The sequence below is a fragment of the Mustela putorius genome, unplaced genomic scaffold (genome assembly GCF_011764305.1).
Source record: "Mustela putorius furo isolate JIRA1106 unplaced genomic scaffold, ASM1176430v1.1 tig00003983_pilon_pilon_pilon, whole genome shotgun sequence".
Classification (NCBI taxonomy): Eukaryota; Metazoa; Chordata; class Mammalia; order Carnivora; family Mustelidae; genus Mustela; species Mustela putorius.
The window spans coordinates 10,493,669-10,509,891 of record NW_025422123.1 but is presented as its reverse complement, the minus strand read 5'-3'; the positions used below and the strand labels follow the sequence as shown (position 1 = coordinate 10,509,891).

Sequence of the window (16,223 nt, the reverse complement as noted above, 5' to 3'; positions counted from 1 at the left end):
CCGGAGATCATGACTTGAGTGGAAACCAAGAGTCAGGCTCTCAGCCTACTGAGCCACCTGGGTGCTAGAGCAGGAATTTTCCAAGACCGGTCCCTGGCCAAGCAGTATGGGCCTTACCTGGGAACTTGCTAGACCTGCAAAAAATTAATTCTCAGGCTCTACCTTCATATGTTGAATCAAGAACTCGTTTCTCTACCTGAGCATACATCACTCAGGTATAAGACGAGTGCGTTTAAGAAACTTAGCCACACATGCGTGGACAGCGGAGCCGTTAAGGCATGTTCAAATCTGGGGCCATCCACTTAGTGGGGCCAAGGAGGGAGGTGGAGCATCACTGGGCCCAGCACTCCAGGGGCATACGGAGAGCGGCCTGGGGTCTGGAGAGAAGTTAGGAATGGTGGGAATTAGAGGAGGGACAGAGGTGGGAGAGGAGCAGCGTGCCTGGCTGGTGCTCTGGCCTCTCACCAGCGGGAGGTCTCAGTGACCTCTCACGGGGGCCTGAGACTCTCTTGGCAGGAGCCTCCTTGTTCCCCAGGCTCACTAGGAACTCATTAGTGGCGTTCCTGGCTGTGGTTTGGCACCCAAAGCTGGTGACCCTCAGACCTGGCCCGGGGCCATCCCTAATAGGGAGCTCCCAGAGGGCCCGAGTTCTTCGGGGTGCTCAGGCCTTGACCGTATAAGCACCCTCCCCCACTGCCCTGTCCACTGTTCTCCCTTCCTGTACACCCAGCGCTGTACCAGGCCTGGAGCTACAGCGAAAGGACACAAAAGCTGTGATTCCTGCCATCAAAGAGCCGGCCCGGCACCCAAGGCCACTCTTTCCCAAGCCCTAATGCATGTGCCAGGATGTGCTGAGCTCTTTGTGAACTTTGTAGGACTTAATGAGACAGTCAGCTATGAAAGAGATACCAGGCCAGGGCAGTGAACTGTGGACACCAGAGGAAGGCGGCCGGCCAGGTATGCAGAGTTCAGAGAGATAGCTGAGCGCAAGGCAGTCAGGAATTTTCCAAACAGGGAGGAGGCCCAGTGCTGGTTTGTACTGGACGTGTGGCGGCAACAGGAAGACTGCCTTCTCTAACTTCTCTTCTCTCTAAGAGTGTCTCTAACGCTCTTGGTCTCTGTCTCTTTCTGCCTTTTCCTCTTCCCATAGATCGACCACTCCATAAATGGGCCAGGTCTCCTTAGGACAGACTGTGACCCTGTCATTAAAACCCTAGGGGGACAATTAACAGGAGAATGGATAGACAAATTATGGTATATCCGCACACTGGAATATGGCTCCGCAGTAAGAGGGAGCGAGTGCCTGGGCTACGGCACAGATGACCTACATGCATATGCTGAATGAAGCCAGCCAGACAGAAAAGACCGTGTTCTGAGTGTGTGAAACTTCTGGGAAAGGTAAAACTCCATAGAGAGAAAACAGATCGATGTGCAGTCGCCTCAGGTTGGGAGTTGGAGTAGAGACCGGCTACTAAAGGCTCAGGGAACTCCGACAGGGGACAGAAGTACTCTAAAACCGGATTTACCGACGGTTGCGCAACTATCCAAAGCTGCCGAAACCACTGAATGTATTCCTGAAGTGCGTAAATGTGAGGCTCCGTGAGTCTAACCTTCCTGAAGAAGCATGACAATTAAAAAAAGAAGATAGTTGACAGATGGTTACACGTGCGGAAAAATATAAAATCATCCCGAACATCAACCACATGATTCCATCGTGTAATCGTGTGGGTACGGGTCCTCAAGGTACAGTTGTCTCAGCTTTTCTGTTACATCGGAAAGTTTTCTCAGTAAAGTGTTGGGGGCAAAGCAGGAAGGTGATCAGAAGATCTGTGGTTTGGAAAGGTCGTTCTGACCACCAGATCGGCAAATGGAAACCACTGACTGCGGCGGGGGTGAGGACGTGGAGCAGCTATTTGGAAGGCCCGTACACCGCCCCTGGAAAAGCACTTGCGCACTTGCGAAAACAGCCCCATCTACCCTCTGGCACAGTAAGTACCCCGCTTGGTCCTGAAGAAGCCCGTACCCTTGTATACCACAAGGCATAGATAAGAATGTTTACAGCAGCCTTATTCACCATAGCCCTGAACTGGAAACAACACAACGATTACCAGCGGCACGGATTAAACTCTGTCTAGTCACACTGTAGGCTACTACAGAGCCACGAGCATAAGCAAACTGGACACACAACACGGTGAATTCTCAATGCTGAGCCCAGGACAGCAGACACAATCAAGTATGTGCGACGTGATTCCATTTATATCACATTCCAAAGTCATGCCGTGCTAACTGTCAGGGCTCGAAGACAGAAGAGTCCCTGCCTTGGGCAGGGGGTGACAACTGGGGAGGGCCATTGAGCAAGACTTACCGGGAGCTGGCAGGGCTCTCTTTCTTGATCTGGATGATTAATTGCATGTAGAACAACACATGAGATCCATGTTACAAAACCATCCAGCTGCGTATTCAGAATTTGTGCACCTTTCCACATGTGTGTTGTAATTAGATAAAGTTAATTAAACAATCAGAAAAAAAAGAAAACTATTCGACCTTCATTCAAGGGCACTCCCACCTTAAACCTGATCCCCCAGGGGCTTCTGGAGAGGCAGCCAATTTGTTTCCACCACTCTGAGCAGCCTGGGATGGACTCCACACCAGATCTAGGGCAGGCAAAGTCCTTGGCATTTATCAGATCTGCAAGGTCATCGGAGGGGAAAGAGGCGTCAGAGGCTTTGATGCCTGACTAGGCCGGGGAGCCCACAAAAGTCCTAGAAAGTTTGGCACACCAGCCTCAATCAGGGTGAATCATAAAGGAGCACTCCAGCCTGGGCCTGTGCGAGATCTGGGCACACAGAGGCTGTGGGTGAGAACGTTTCGATTCAGTAAGAGCTACAGCGGGTCTGCTCTCCTGCCCTAGGCCGCCATCCTCAAACAATCCCCCAGCTGTATTAATCCCCTAAAAGGGCTTCGATAAAAATCTACTAAAATTAACTCAGTAGAAACTCTTTTGTAAAGGAATACTCACCCTTCAGATACATTTCGTGTTGGCGAGGTTTCCATGTTCAGATGACAGGTTTCTCAAAGCAGGGTCTGCTTTTTTCTTTTTTCTTTTTTTATAATGGGCTCCAATTTTCCACGAAGAGAAGGGAGAGAGGTTGGTTGATCTGGTGAGCCACAGCAGGAAGTCTAACTCCAGGTAGAAGAATCAGGCCTCCCCTCAATGACAGTGAATTGCATACTGGCATTGTCTGTATGCCTTCATATGTGTGATAAAATGTTAACAATGTAATGAGAAATTGCGGGTCCCTGGCTCACACACAAATTGGTGACAATAAGCACAATCTAGAGTATTATCCGATTTAACCAATAGTTGTGCTGTGCTAACAGGCGTGGAAAAACCAGCCACCAAAAATCGCAGACTGGTGGTGAGTGCCATATGTTTAATAAAAATGCATAGAGTGAGTGCATGGGTCTTGGCAGAGCTGGCTTTACATTTTGCAAGCTGTAGACCATTCTAGCCTGCCTAGAATCGTCCAACGGGCTTGACTTCACCCAACAAATACCCTCATAGACTTGGGTGATTCCCCCCAAGGAGCTCTACAGCAGGGCCTCCGTGCCCCCAGTAAATTTGGGAAGGTCTGTGTTCAAGTGAAACACACTTGTGTCGACAAGGCATTTCATGGATAAGAGGCTCCAGTCTCTAGGTGAGGACTCCCTCCAGCTGGGGGTGGGGTAGGGGAGCAGACAACCTGGCGGTGTCTTTCCAAATTAAAAATGCACGTGGCCTCCGCCCCAGCGACTCCAGTCCCTGGCACCTTCCCTACAGAGACGTTCCCAAAAGTACCAAGTGAGGTGTGGACCAGGATATTCGTGGGTGGCATTGTTTAGAATAATAAAGGCCCGGAAACAGCCCCGCTTTCTCTCTAGGGGGTCTGGCAACACTATCTCAGAGTGGGCGCGGCAGCCCAGCCAGCGTTTACTCGGAGCCAGGCAGCAACCTCTGCCCTTCGAGAGCGTTCTCTCATGGAATCTGCGCAGAGCGCTCTGAGGTAGACGCCGTTATTAACCCCAGTCCCCAGATGAGGAAACTGAGTCCCTAAGAGACAAACTCACAGGTTTCAACACTAAATGAGTTTTTGTAGCCAAGCAGGGATCTAAACTCCAGAGTTTATGCTCTTTTCCCTCTTCGTGATAAAGTATCTTCCCAGTGAAAATTTGAATCACCAGTTCAACGAATCCCCTGGAGCCATAAAGAAAAGACAAGACAGCTCTATGTGTGCTCACATCACGTGGTTTCCAGATAGATGAAGTGAAAGAGCCAAAACGCAGAGCAGTGTGGGGGAACATCGCCATTTATAAGGGAGGAAAAAAAGTTTATAAATATATTGTGGACTACCTTTACAAAGAGGTACAGAAAGCTGGTAAGTTGGGGGCCTCCGAGAAAGGAAACTAAGTAGTGGCTGGAAGAAAAGTGGAAGAAAAACTTACATTTCTGTTTTGAATGTATTTTTAATCTTTTATTTTATTTTGAGGTGATCTCAAATTTATAGAAAAATTGCAAAGAGCTAACTATACCCTTCATCTAGATTCGCCAATTGTTACTGTACTTGAATTTTCTGTTTTACTGTGTCCATATAGTATCTCTTGGAAATAAAAACTAATAGGACCAAGTAAACAAGCATTTTCTACTTCAGAAATTCTAGAGAGTATATGATGTTAGATGTTCAGTCTCTCAGAAGGAAGCCAACTGCACAGCTTTTTCAGAAAGTCAACCTTGAAACACTCAACCTCTGGAACAGATGCTTCTTCACCCAGAAGAATGTGCCTGAGCCTAGGCTTGTAGAGAAGGGGCATAAGGAGGCTTCCAGAAGTTCAGAGCTGAGGCCAGAGGCTGCTGTGCCTTGTTCCAGGCATTGGGCAGGACAGCGCAGGGACAGGGCAGGACCACAGCAAGTGGGGACGAAATGAAGGTATGCCAGGTGTCCGGGCTATGCCAGCGAGCCCTCCCAATCCTACCTTAGTCCCTTTTATCATCTGCTCAGGCCCTGGTGCCACTGAGTTCAGTGCCTGAGATGGACTGAAGTCCCTCACCCTGTGAGCCAGATACCAGGGGAAAAACCCAAGTCTCAAGACAGGGAGGGCAGAGGTGAATTTTCTGCCACCTTTAAAGGCCTTGCCTCCCCTGAGCACTTGCTACTTAATCCAGGAGCCTGTCACTTGCCTCCTTCCCAGCCCAGTCACTGGGGCTCTGCTACCCTATAATCATCTGCCCTGATTTTTCCAGAGCTTTTCAAGGGTCATCAGCCTGTTTCTTGTGTGCGTCATTCTTTCCTGCCCTCACCCTCACCTGGGATTTTTGTGAAGCCACAGCTGTGTCTCCAGTTCAGACTGGGGCTCCCTGAGGGCATGTCTGTATCTTCCACTCAGACTGAGATTCTTGAGGCCAGGGCTGTGTGTCCCCCTCAGACTGGGGTTCCCTGAGGGCAGGGCTGTGTCTCCCCACTCAGACTGGGGCTCCCTGAGGGCAGGGCTGTGTCTCCCCTCAGACTGGGGCCTCCTGAGGGCAAGACTGTGTCTCCCCCCTCATACTGGGGCTCCCTGAGGCAGGGCTGTGTCTCCCCTCAGAATAGGGTTCTTCAAATCAGAGACCTTGGAGAGCCATAGATTGGGCACTCTCCCCCTCCTCTGTCCATCTCTTTTGGTTCCAAAGCCAAGGCTGTGTGCAGGCCCCTATTTCACACACTTCCCAGTCTGGGTGCAAGCACCCCCTGAGGCCTTTTGCCTTCCTGCAAGGCCTGTAGCCTACAGCAGCGGGCTAGTGGTGGGGCCGTTGCATAACAGCGGCCTGGCCACAGGTTTCCAATGATTCAGCACTACGGGCTACACGGGACTTGTGCGGGGCCAGACCCAGCACAGGGCTCCTCAGAATCAAGGGACAGGAGGTCCAAGGAATCTGGTTCACCTGGGACTCCACAATGTAACCCTGACACACTGAGAAAGGGACACCCTTCCTGGGCCCCTCCTGGCTGCCCTGAGCCTGAGTATATGTACCTGGGCCTGGGTAGGGGTTCCAGCCTGGTGTCGAGCCAGGAGAGCCATCTCACCATTGAGAGGCCCGTTGTTGGGGCCATAAACCCCTTCAGCAGGGTGCAGCCCTCGAGGAGAGGGGCCTGGAGGCCAGCAAAGGAACCCCAAGGGCCAGCCTGGGCCTGGGGGGCCAGCTTGGCAGTTCTTTTTCAAACCACTAGGTGTCACTTCCATTTCAAAGGAACCCACTGGTTGGAATTTTCCCTAGTCAGGTGCCCCCATCGGGTCTTGGGTCTTAAAGGCACACAGGCCACAGGAGAAAACTCCACTTTCTCCTGAGGCCCCAGATGCTGGAAACCTGGCCAGGAGTAGCCTCCAAGCCTGAGCTGAGGCTTTCCGGAGCTCCATAACATCCCACCCCACCTCTGCAGAGAGCCAGAAGGGGCAGAGCCCCGTCTCCTCACCAACCACCCACCCTAAAGGTTATTATGGGGACGATATGTCCCGAAACCAAAAATAAAACACAGGGTCAAACTACTGTGAGTATATTTAGGGGGACAACACCTGAAAGAGGAGATATATACTCCCAGAGATCCTACTCAGGGCCAAGAGATTCTGGATTCACCAGGGCTGTGTAGTCCATCTCCATGGCTTCCGACTGTCAATATACTAGTCACAAATTTCTGATGAGGAGAACTCTGAAGGGAGGTTTGAGGGGCCCTGCTTTTTCCCACCTGTATCCCCAATATTCAGCTGATGCCTCTTGGTTGACTGGTGCCCACCGTAACAATTACAATGCATTTTATTCCACAGCAGGCCCCCAACAACGATCATAAGGTTAATATCCTTTTAACTCCATTTCACAGATGGAGAAACAGAGATGTGGAGAAGGTTAGGAGAGAAAGCTCTTTCCTGGAGTCTTGATGCTCTCACTTCGCCTCCCTCAGTGAGACCCCCACCAGGCTGGGGCCGGGGTCCAGCTGGTGGCTTTTACCCACAGCTCAGGTGGCTGCTTCAGGACACATTGCCTTAAGCTCATTAATTAGCACGGGCTTCTACCCAGTGGTTTCCAAACTTGGTTGCACATTAGAATCACTCAGGGAGCTTTTAAAACTCCCAATGCCCAGGTTGCCCCCACACCAGTGAATTCAAAATACGGGGGAGCTGGAGTGAGAGCCACCATTGGAATGATTTTGAAGATGTCTAAGAGGATCCACTGAGAGGCCAAGTTTGGGGAGTATTGCCAACCGCCTGACCGCTGCGGATTTATCCATGTGTCTGTGGGGATGAGGAGTGTGGGCTGTGGCACAATTAGCGATGACTGGGCTTATATTTTATAAGAGGGTGCTCAGTCATGAAGACCTCACCCTTTAGGCCGGTGGATGGTGGTATTTTCCTCCAGAGGAAGGACCGAAGCACAGAGAAGTGAGGTGACTTGCCCGGGGCCTCAGCTCCTAAGTTAGCAGAACTAGGCCTAAAAGCCATCTTTAGAGTTCTCAAACACATTCTGGGCCCCTCTGGAGTTCTCTAAACAGAGGCGCTGGTCTCTGAGGATAATGCCTCTGAGACAAGTTCAGCTTCCTCCAGAGCTGTTAGCTTGACACAAAGAAAACAGTTCCCAGTCAGCATCTGACCCCTTACCCCAGCCACTGAGTGACAGCCAGTCATAACCACCAGTGACCCTTTATCTCAACCACTCCAGGCTCACTCCATCCTGGACGCAGCTTGACCCCTAACCCTGACCACCACTGACCCCTTATTGAGACCACAGGCTGTCCTAACACTGGCCACTGTCCCACTCATATTGAGCATGGCTCAGAATGTGCAGTGCTCTGGGGAAGCCAGTCACAACAGCGGGAACTAGCTCGACATATGATAATCACTAACAAGAACAGAATCAACACATGGAGGCCCGTGGACAAGACAGGAGGCATATTTGTAGCCATGAGTTCTTAAAAGGATCTGGAATATGACTCTCTGAACCATTAGGTTCCCCAAAGCTAGAAAACCTCCAGCCAATCCTCCCACCTCCCACCTTCTGAACTTTGTGTACCCAAGTCTCACACCTCCCCATTGTCTGATCAGACACACATGCATGCACTCACGTGTACACACACACCCACACACACACTGTCATACTCACATACCCCCTTGCTCCTGCTGTCCCCAGGCTGGAATGCCCTTCTGCCTCCCCACATCCATTCTCCAGGATCCCCCCAAGCCCTCGCCTCCCCAGGAAATCTACAAGGCCTGCAGGGTCCCATGATGTCCATGGTTACTGACCCTCTCAGTAAGTGTCACCAGGCCCAAGACAACCAACAGCATGTCACTGAAACCTCTTCGCCAGGTGAGGAGGTCAGGGCCCATGCAGCCATGGAAGGGAAGTTCAGATGGCAACAGGGACACTTGCCTTCACATGCACTCATATATGCACACACTCACCAAGTGTGTTTATAGAGTTTGGAGCAACTGTAAACTTGGCTGGCTCTGGCTGCCCCCAGGAGAGGGAGAACCATAAACACCTCCTGCTCCAGCCAGTTCCTCCCACAAGTCAAGTCACCCCCTGGGATCTGGACGCCTCACTATCTCAGGGAACGGGCTGTACCCATCCATTTTCTGCTCAGTGAGTGAGACTCACTCTCCTGTCCTCAACACAGGAGAAGGGATCCCTCCCAGGACTCTGCCTGAGGTTCTCCTGAGCCTTTGCCCCAGCTACCTCTACCCTTGGGAATACCTCACCCTTCTCTTCTTCCAGGCAACCTGGCCACCCCCAAAGGCTCATGTTAAGTCTTACCTCCTCTAAGACACCTCCACTGATCTCCATCACACATAATAAATAGGACAAGAAAAAAAAAAAAGCATCTGTGGAATAAGACCTCATATTTCACTATTAGGACAAGAAAAAAAAAAAAGCATCTGTGGAATAAGACCTCATATTTCACTATTAGAAACTCATTCCTTTGGCTTAAGAATTGCTCTCTCCTCCGGAAAGATCCCCAGGTATTGACTGCAGTCAATATGTAGGCAGACACCAGCTTGGAGCACATGTTCTGGCTCAAACTCTGTCACTACACATTTGGTGGGGGAGATTGGCCTTTCTCAGTGTACAGCGGGGGGAGCGGGGTACCCCAGAAATCTCCAGGGCCCCTCAGCTCCAGTAGATAGTGACTCCTCCTTCCAATTTTTTTCCCATTTTTTGCCAGGAAATTGCACACTTGCCCTTGACACTTTGAAATGTTGCCATAACTTTAAAGGGGAAGAGCAGTCCTCCTGAGTCGAACCTGAAGCAGGACACAAGTAGGTTAGCTGTAGGAGGGCACTTCCAGACTGTGCAAGGCTCAGGGAACTATAGGGCGAAACCACAGGCTGTCTCCTCTGGAAATCTTTAAAATGCAGGAAAGATGTTCCTCGAAGGCCAAATCTGACTTTGCTGGATGTGGCCCTTTTATTATTACTATTAAAAAGAGAGAGCGTGTGACCTCTCTTCGAGCAAGGAAGGGGGGGGAGCAGGCGTTGATGGAGTTCCCAGTGCCGAATGATGGAGAGCTGAATGCACCCAGGGCCTCACCCCCACCTCTTCCATTGTCCCCTGTTCTCCTTAATGAAGGCTCAAACCAGAGCAGCCAATGAGGCTTAGAAAATCCGCCTGTTGTGTGAGGGGATTTTCCATAAATCTCCCTCATTCAGGCTGCGACAGCCCCGTGCCCTGTGGAGGGAGGGCTGCCCGACTCCTGGGGACCCTCATTAAGAACAGGTGCTTTCTAGCCAGCTCCCTGCTCCTCTGGGCCCCTCAGCTGTCTGGGGGGCTTGGGGGTGGGAGAGGAAACCCGCCAGGCTCCTTGGAGTGTCCTCCAAAGAAAATGACCTTGGACCCCTCCAGGCCTTCCAGGGCAATGAAAGGGGCTCTCGCTCACTGACAGCATGGCAGAGGGTTGGGCGGCACAAATTTGCTTGCCACCCATTCAGGTCCCCCCTGGAAACTTCACAGACCTGTACTGGGAAGTATGGTAGCCACTAGCCACATGTGGCCAGTTACTTTTAAAGGAATTAAAATTAGGTTTTCATTCAGAGGCACAGTTGAAGGGCTCGGTGGCCACATGTGGCTAGTGGCTCCTGTATCCAACAGAGCAGATCTAGAACACACCCACCATCTATTCTCTTGAACAACTCTCCTTATAACCAGTACTAGACAGAGCAGCTTCCCATGGGCAAGGAGGGACCTGAAATTCCGGCATCAACAACAGGAGCAGAAGTCCGGTACTGACAATGGAGAAGTCTCCAAGGACGCAGGGTGCCCCATCTGAGGGAGAGATACAGTCCTTGTCCTCAGGGAGCTGCCAGCCCAAAGAGGGTTAAATAATTCCTTGGCCAGATCTTGTTTTCCAGAGCAGGTGAGGACGCAGGGTCCAGCTGTCACTTAGCAGACTCATTAGCGAAGTCTTCTGGGCCTTACCCTCCCCAGGGGTAATTATTAACAGGCCTCAGGTGTGAGAGACCTGCAGCCAAGGCCCCGCCCTCCCAATGCCGCTGCCCTGCCGCTGCCGAATGGGCCAGCTGGGCATCCTGGGGGGCCCAGAGCTGAGAGTCCCACCTGGAGACAGCCCAGGCCCAAGTCCTGCCCTCCAACCCCCGACACGGAGCCAACCTTGCTTCGTGTTTGATAAGATGAACATCCAGCTGGGGAACAGGGCGCTGACCAGGAGAGTTGCCAGCCTACCACCTCCTCATGAAACCATGGAGACCACTCTGCATTGGGGATGCATCTCTGCAGCCTCAAAGGGGAAAGTCTAATCCCCCCAAATCTGGGCATGGCCTCTAGCCATGTCAGCAGGAATTTTCCACATGTGCTGAGATTTCTGTTTGCCTTCCCCATTAGCTCAACAAGCATGGATGGAAAGATGACTAAGGTAATTAGTGACTGTAGCCATCAATCAGGGACCAAGGGGCCAGGCCAGGACGGGTTGCAGGGGCTGGAGTGGGGCTGAGGAGGCTGTGAGTCAGCCAGAAAGCAGGAGGCACAGGGGCCTACGCTGGACCTGGGAACCTCAGGCCTGAGGAAAGGGGACCCAGGAACAGAGACAGTAAATGGTGGTTTCAGCCTCGTTACCATGGAAACAGCTCCAAACAGGCTCCTGCTACCAAAGAGGGTGCAAGTCCCTGATGGGTCAATGGGCACAGGGTTATTGACAAAGGACTGGGGAAGCCCAGCCCAAACCTCTTGCTGATGGATACAGAAAAGCAGGTTCTTAGAAACTTCCTGTGGCACATCCCAAGCAGGCCCCAGCCATCCTCCACTTCAATAGGCTCCTGATTCTTTTGATCATATGCTTCCATTAATAAAAATTCTGTGATTCTGTGATATGTGCCCCAGCATATGCATATTTGTTTAATTTAGATATACTACCATATTAATAATTATGTACATTATTGAAAAATACGCCCCAAATAGACATTTTTAAAGGGTGAAAGAAAAAATAAATAGAAGCTTCCAGTGCCTTCCCAAACATTGATGGGCCAGCCTTGCCATGTTTCAAGACCACTGAGGTACTTCAAGAGTGTGGGTGACACATTGCTAACTGAGCTCCTTAAATGAGCAAATGTTTCTGTGTTTGCGAATTCAACATCAGCCAGTCTTTCCAGGTTAAGGTTAAGATTAGTTGCTATCTCAAAATTGGTTTGAACTTGAGCTGACCCTCATGCTGGGGGAGAGATGGTGGCAGCACTGGCGATGTCAGCTGACAATGGGCTCAGAGTGCTCCCCAGCCCCCATCGTGACTGTGCTGTGTTCTTCCCTCTGTGTGGACCATTGCCCTGCCGCTCTCTCTGCCCCTGAAAGCGAGTCATCCCTCCAAACTCCAGTTCTGCTCTCTTCTCTTCTCTGGGATGTCTTCACTAGGTCTCGGGCTGGCCAAGTGTCCTACCTCTATGTTCCCACGGCCCAGGATGGATACCTCCATTCTGGTATTTGCCCGGGCTGTGCTGGAATGATGTGTTTAACCCTCCGTTCCCTCGCTAGACTGTGAAGTCCTACAGGGCAGGGGCGGCTCAGCTCTTCTTTGTCTCCTCAGAAGCCAGCGCACATAGACACAGACAGACAAACAAACCTGCTCCTATCCCCACAGTACTCCCCATTCTGATGTTTTGTTTTGTTTTTAAAGATTTTATTTATTTATTTGACAGAGACCACAAGTAGGCAGAGAGGCAGGGAGGAGGAAGCAGGCTCCCTGCTGAGCAAAGAGCCAAATGCAGGGCTCGATCCCAGGACCCCAGGATCATGACCTGAGCCGAAGGCAGAGGCTTTAGCCCACTGAGCCACCCAGACGCCCCTCCCCCATTCTGATGTTCTGAGTCCTCCTGCTTCACATGTAAAGCAGCCCAGGAAGGCCAGGGACTTGACACCAAACCCCAGGATCTCTCAACCAACGACCACAGGATGGAGGGGGATGATACCCGAGCTCACTTCCCCTTGGGTGGTCACTTGGAGGTGACTATTCTATCCAGTCTCCAAGGGGTCCCCAGTGCGGCCCCGCCCCAGGTGCCCACAGCAGGCATCTGCCCAAGCCTCCTTTCCCTGCCTCACTTCCTCACTCCCTGACCACCAGTTCACGGGATCACCTCCCAAATCAGCTACTGGTGCTCAATCCCTCATCTTGATGGGGAACCAGCCCAAGACACGGACCTAGAGTTAGGCGCTTGACACATTCTAATCAAGGAAGGTCTATTGAGCAAATTCTGCGTCCCAGCCATGGAGGGTTCAAAGAGCGGAAAGCTCACTGGGCTGGAGCAGTAGCAGAAAGTTCCTGAGAAGGTAGATGGAACTGAGCCACTGGGGCCGGAGGGGGGTGGGGTAGGGGTGGTGGAACAGGCAGACAGCAGTGGAGATGGAATTCCCAGGAGAAGGAAGGACAGGAGCCAAGGAGGCTGGCAATCAGGCAACCAATCAAGAGGGCAATGAGGAAGCACTAAATGACACATCTTATCCCTGGCACAGGAGCTTTTCCCTTTTCCATGCCTCGTTCACAGTTTCCTCTTTCCTTGAATTCAGAGCCTTGGCAGCTAAACCTGGGGCTTGGCATCTTGGGGGAGGGGCTTCTCAGAAATTCCATGCGCTGGCAGAGAAGCAAGCCCCCTCCCTGCCCCCTCCCTTTGGAACAATCCTCATTAAGAGCTTTCCCAAGACAGGCAAAGGGATTAGGCTGACTTCTGGGAAGGCGGCTGCCTCCACCTGCCCCTCTCCCCATGTCTGCAGAAGGGAGCTGAAGGAAGGAGCCAGGGATTCTCTAGGCTCCTCTGCGGATCATTAGGTACAATTAAAAGCAGGCGGGGGAAACAAATCTGGGCATGCTGACAGTGGACCCTGTAAATGCCCTCATCCACTCTAGTTTCTGGGGGTCCTGCCTTAGCTGGCAGCCATCCAAGCAGTGGCATCCACCATTCCTGGCCACCTACACTCGGTCAGAAAGTCCCCACCCCTTAGAGCTGAGCTTAGAGAGGTCTGGACTAGGGGTCCAGATACTTGCACCCTGCCTGCCTCTTCCATCTGCTGGTTGAAAGACTTTGGCTGAGTCCCTTACCTTACATGTGACTTAGTTTCCCCAGCTGTACCATAAAGGGACTGGGTACTGCCAGAGTCACTTCAGTTCCGGTGTTTCATATTCTAAGTCTGAGCTGCTTTGTGTCCAAGATTCTTCGGTCCAGAGAGTCTGGGGTGCTGACCCACAGATCATACTCAACGGCTCCGGGGTCCCAGGCCGGGGCCCAGGTGCTGTTGCAAACACTGTGGCATTCAGACGGAAAGAGGCCTAGCATCTGAACACTCAAGCACGTTCCAGGGGGAGAAGATCCTACAGCACCCCTTCTCTGAGTCTCCCATGCCTCAGCCATGTCAGGCCCACATATTTCGGGTGAAGTGGTCTCTGACCCCTCCTTGAGGAATGAATGAATCTCCAGAAAGAGTGCTGATCCCCTAGAGCAAGAGTAGTTTCACATAGAACAAATCATGAAGTTAACCTCGTTTTCTCCTTCTACAGGGTCTCTGGTCCTGAGGGACACCACGAATATGGTGAGTCTAGCAATATAGTCTAGCAAGCAATAGGGGCTTGGCATCTAGTCATTCACTAGAGCCTCTCGTCCTATGGTTCCCCTATACCACAGAGGAGCAACCTAGAAAAATGGCATGGTCTTTGGTAGAGGAGGTTAAATAGATTTTTTTTTAAGATTTTATTTATGTATTTGACAGAGAGAGATCACAAGCAGGCAGAGAGAAAGAGAGGAGGAAGCAGGATCTCCGCTGAACAGAGAGCCCGATGCAGGACTCGATCCCAGGACCCTGGGATCATGATCTGAGCCAAAGGCAGAGGCTTAACCCACTGAGCCACCCAGGAGCCCCAGGTGGAGGAGGTTAAACCTCAGGGCAACTTCCTCACTGATATGAGGTCCCAGCAACCTGGCCATGATCTGGGAGAAGGCTCTAAGCTGATACCCCCAAGGCCCCACCCAAACCATCCATAGGCAAAGATAAGCTGGTGTGGCTTTTCCAGGTGCCTTCAGATCCGGAGATGACTTGGATGGGTCCTGCTGCAGTTAGAGTCTCTCCCTGGGCCAGGTGTCCACAGATTAAAGCAAATAGGGTCAGGTCCTTGCACCCTGCCTTGACAGCTTGGCTCTGGGAAATCCTTCACTCCCTAACAGAACACCGCATCCTTCACCTCCCAGGTGTGCATCTTGTGAATAAAAGTATGTCCAAGTTAGAACTATAGTAAGATACGATTTTTCACCTATCAAATTGGCAAAAAAAAAAAAATTTCCGGTAGCACATTTTGTTGGCCAGGCTGTAGGGAAATAATCACACTCATCCATTGCTGGTGGGAGTTCAATTGTTACAACCTCTGCAGAGAACAATTAAGCAATATGTATCAAGATTACAAACACATATAACCATTGACCAACAATTCCAGGTCTGAGAATTGATGCTACAGATATACCTTGTACGTGCGAAATGACGCATGTACGAGATTATTCACTGCAGCATTGTTTGTAAAAACTAAAGAAGGAAATGACCTAACTCAACAAAGGACTGGTTGAATAAATGACAGATCAGCCATACAATGGAATATTATGCAGCTGTAGTAAAAAAAAAAAAAAAAAAAAAGCTCAAGGCATTCTTTACATACCACTATCAAGAGCCCTCTGAGATGGAGTAAACTGAAGAAGTAAGATACAGAACCATGTGTAAAGTATGCTACCTTTTTTGGAGAAAGGGGACAAAATAAGAATAGAAATTTTAAAATTCATGCCTTCCCTCACAGAGGCAAGGCAAAAATTCAAGGGACTTGGAAGGGACTTGAAAAGGACTTGGAAAGAAATTGCCCTACCCACCTCTCCACCTTGGAATAAGAATATAAGAATAGATCCTTTTGTAGTTCATAAGCATGATGATTGGGTGTTCATGCTCCTGTGTGACATGTGCCTCCCTTAAACCTTGTTATGACCTCGGCACATTACCCATCTGATGTGGAAAAAAAAAAAAGAAAAAAGAAAAAAACAAAGAATGTAAGAATAATCCTGTTCTCAGACCTGCTTCTTATCCCTCAGGGCCTTTGCACTTACAAGCTAGCCTCCTTGCTCCTCCCCTGACCTCATTAATACCAATTGTCCTTGGCCAATGAGGAAAGAGCAGAGGCGGTGCTTAATATGTAAATGAGGTATTGGGTCCAGTAGTTGCCAGCCTCTCTCAGGTCCCCCTTCAAAGGAACAAAAACCTGTATTCTGGAGGTCCCTAGTTTGTTCACACTGCAAGTGATGATTTGGTTTCAGCACTGAAGTGTATGTGTCCTCCCTTTGAAATCAATTGCTTGTACTGTTTTCTTTGTACTTAAACAGCAAATTGATTTTCCTTTTGAGTTGTGCAAAAGCTGAAAGTGTAAGGCATTTTATATCTAGTTGTATGTCTGCATATATCTAAGCAAACTTGATTTGAGTTAATACTGGGGTCCCATGAGAATATTTTTCCTTGAAATGAGGTCCTAAACATTACTGATGGTCGAGAAGAATCTGTTTGATTACAAGCTTCTCAAGAGCCTACAAGAAGTCTTTTCTTCTTTTGAAGGTGAAGGGGATATCTTCTCAGGAACGCAGTAAGTGGTTAGTTAATGTCTGTCAAAGTAATGATCTAATTTAAGTAGGAATCTCAGCAGCAAGCA

The 16,223-nt window shown here is 50.4% G+C and overlaps 1 non-coding gene across 1 annotated transcript; it reads left to right on the top strand.

Annotated features, from left to right (window-relative positions):
• Window positions 1-15,431: 15,431 nt before the first annotated feature.
• On the top strand, window positions 15,432-15,535 carry LOC123389554. The gene has a single exon (XR_006604168.1). It is a non-coding gene; the product is annotated as a small nucleolar RNA U13 (small nucleolar RNA).
• Window positions 15,536-16,223: the final 688 nt, after the last annotated feature.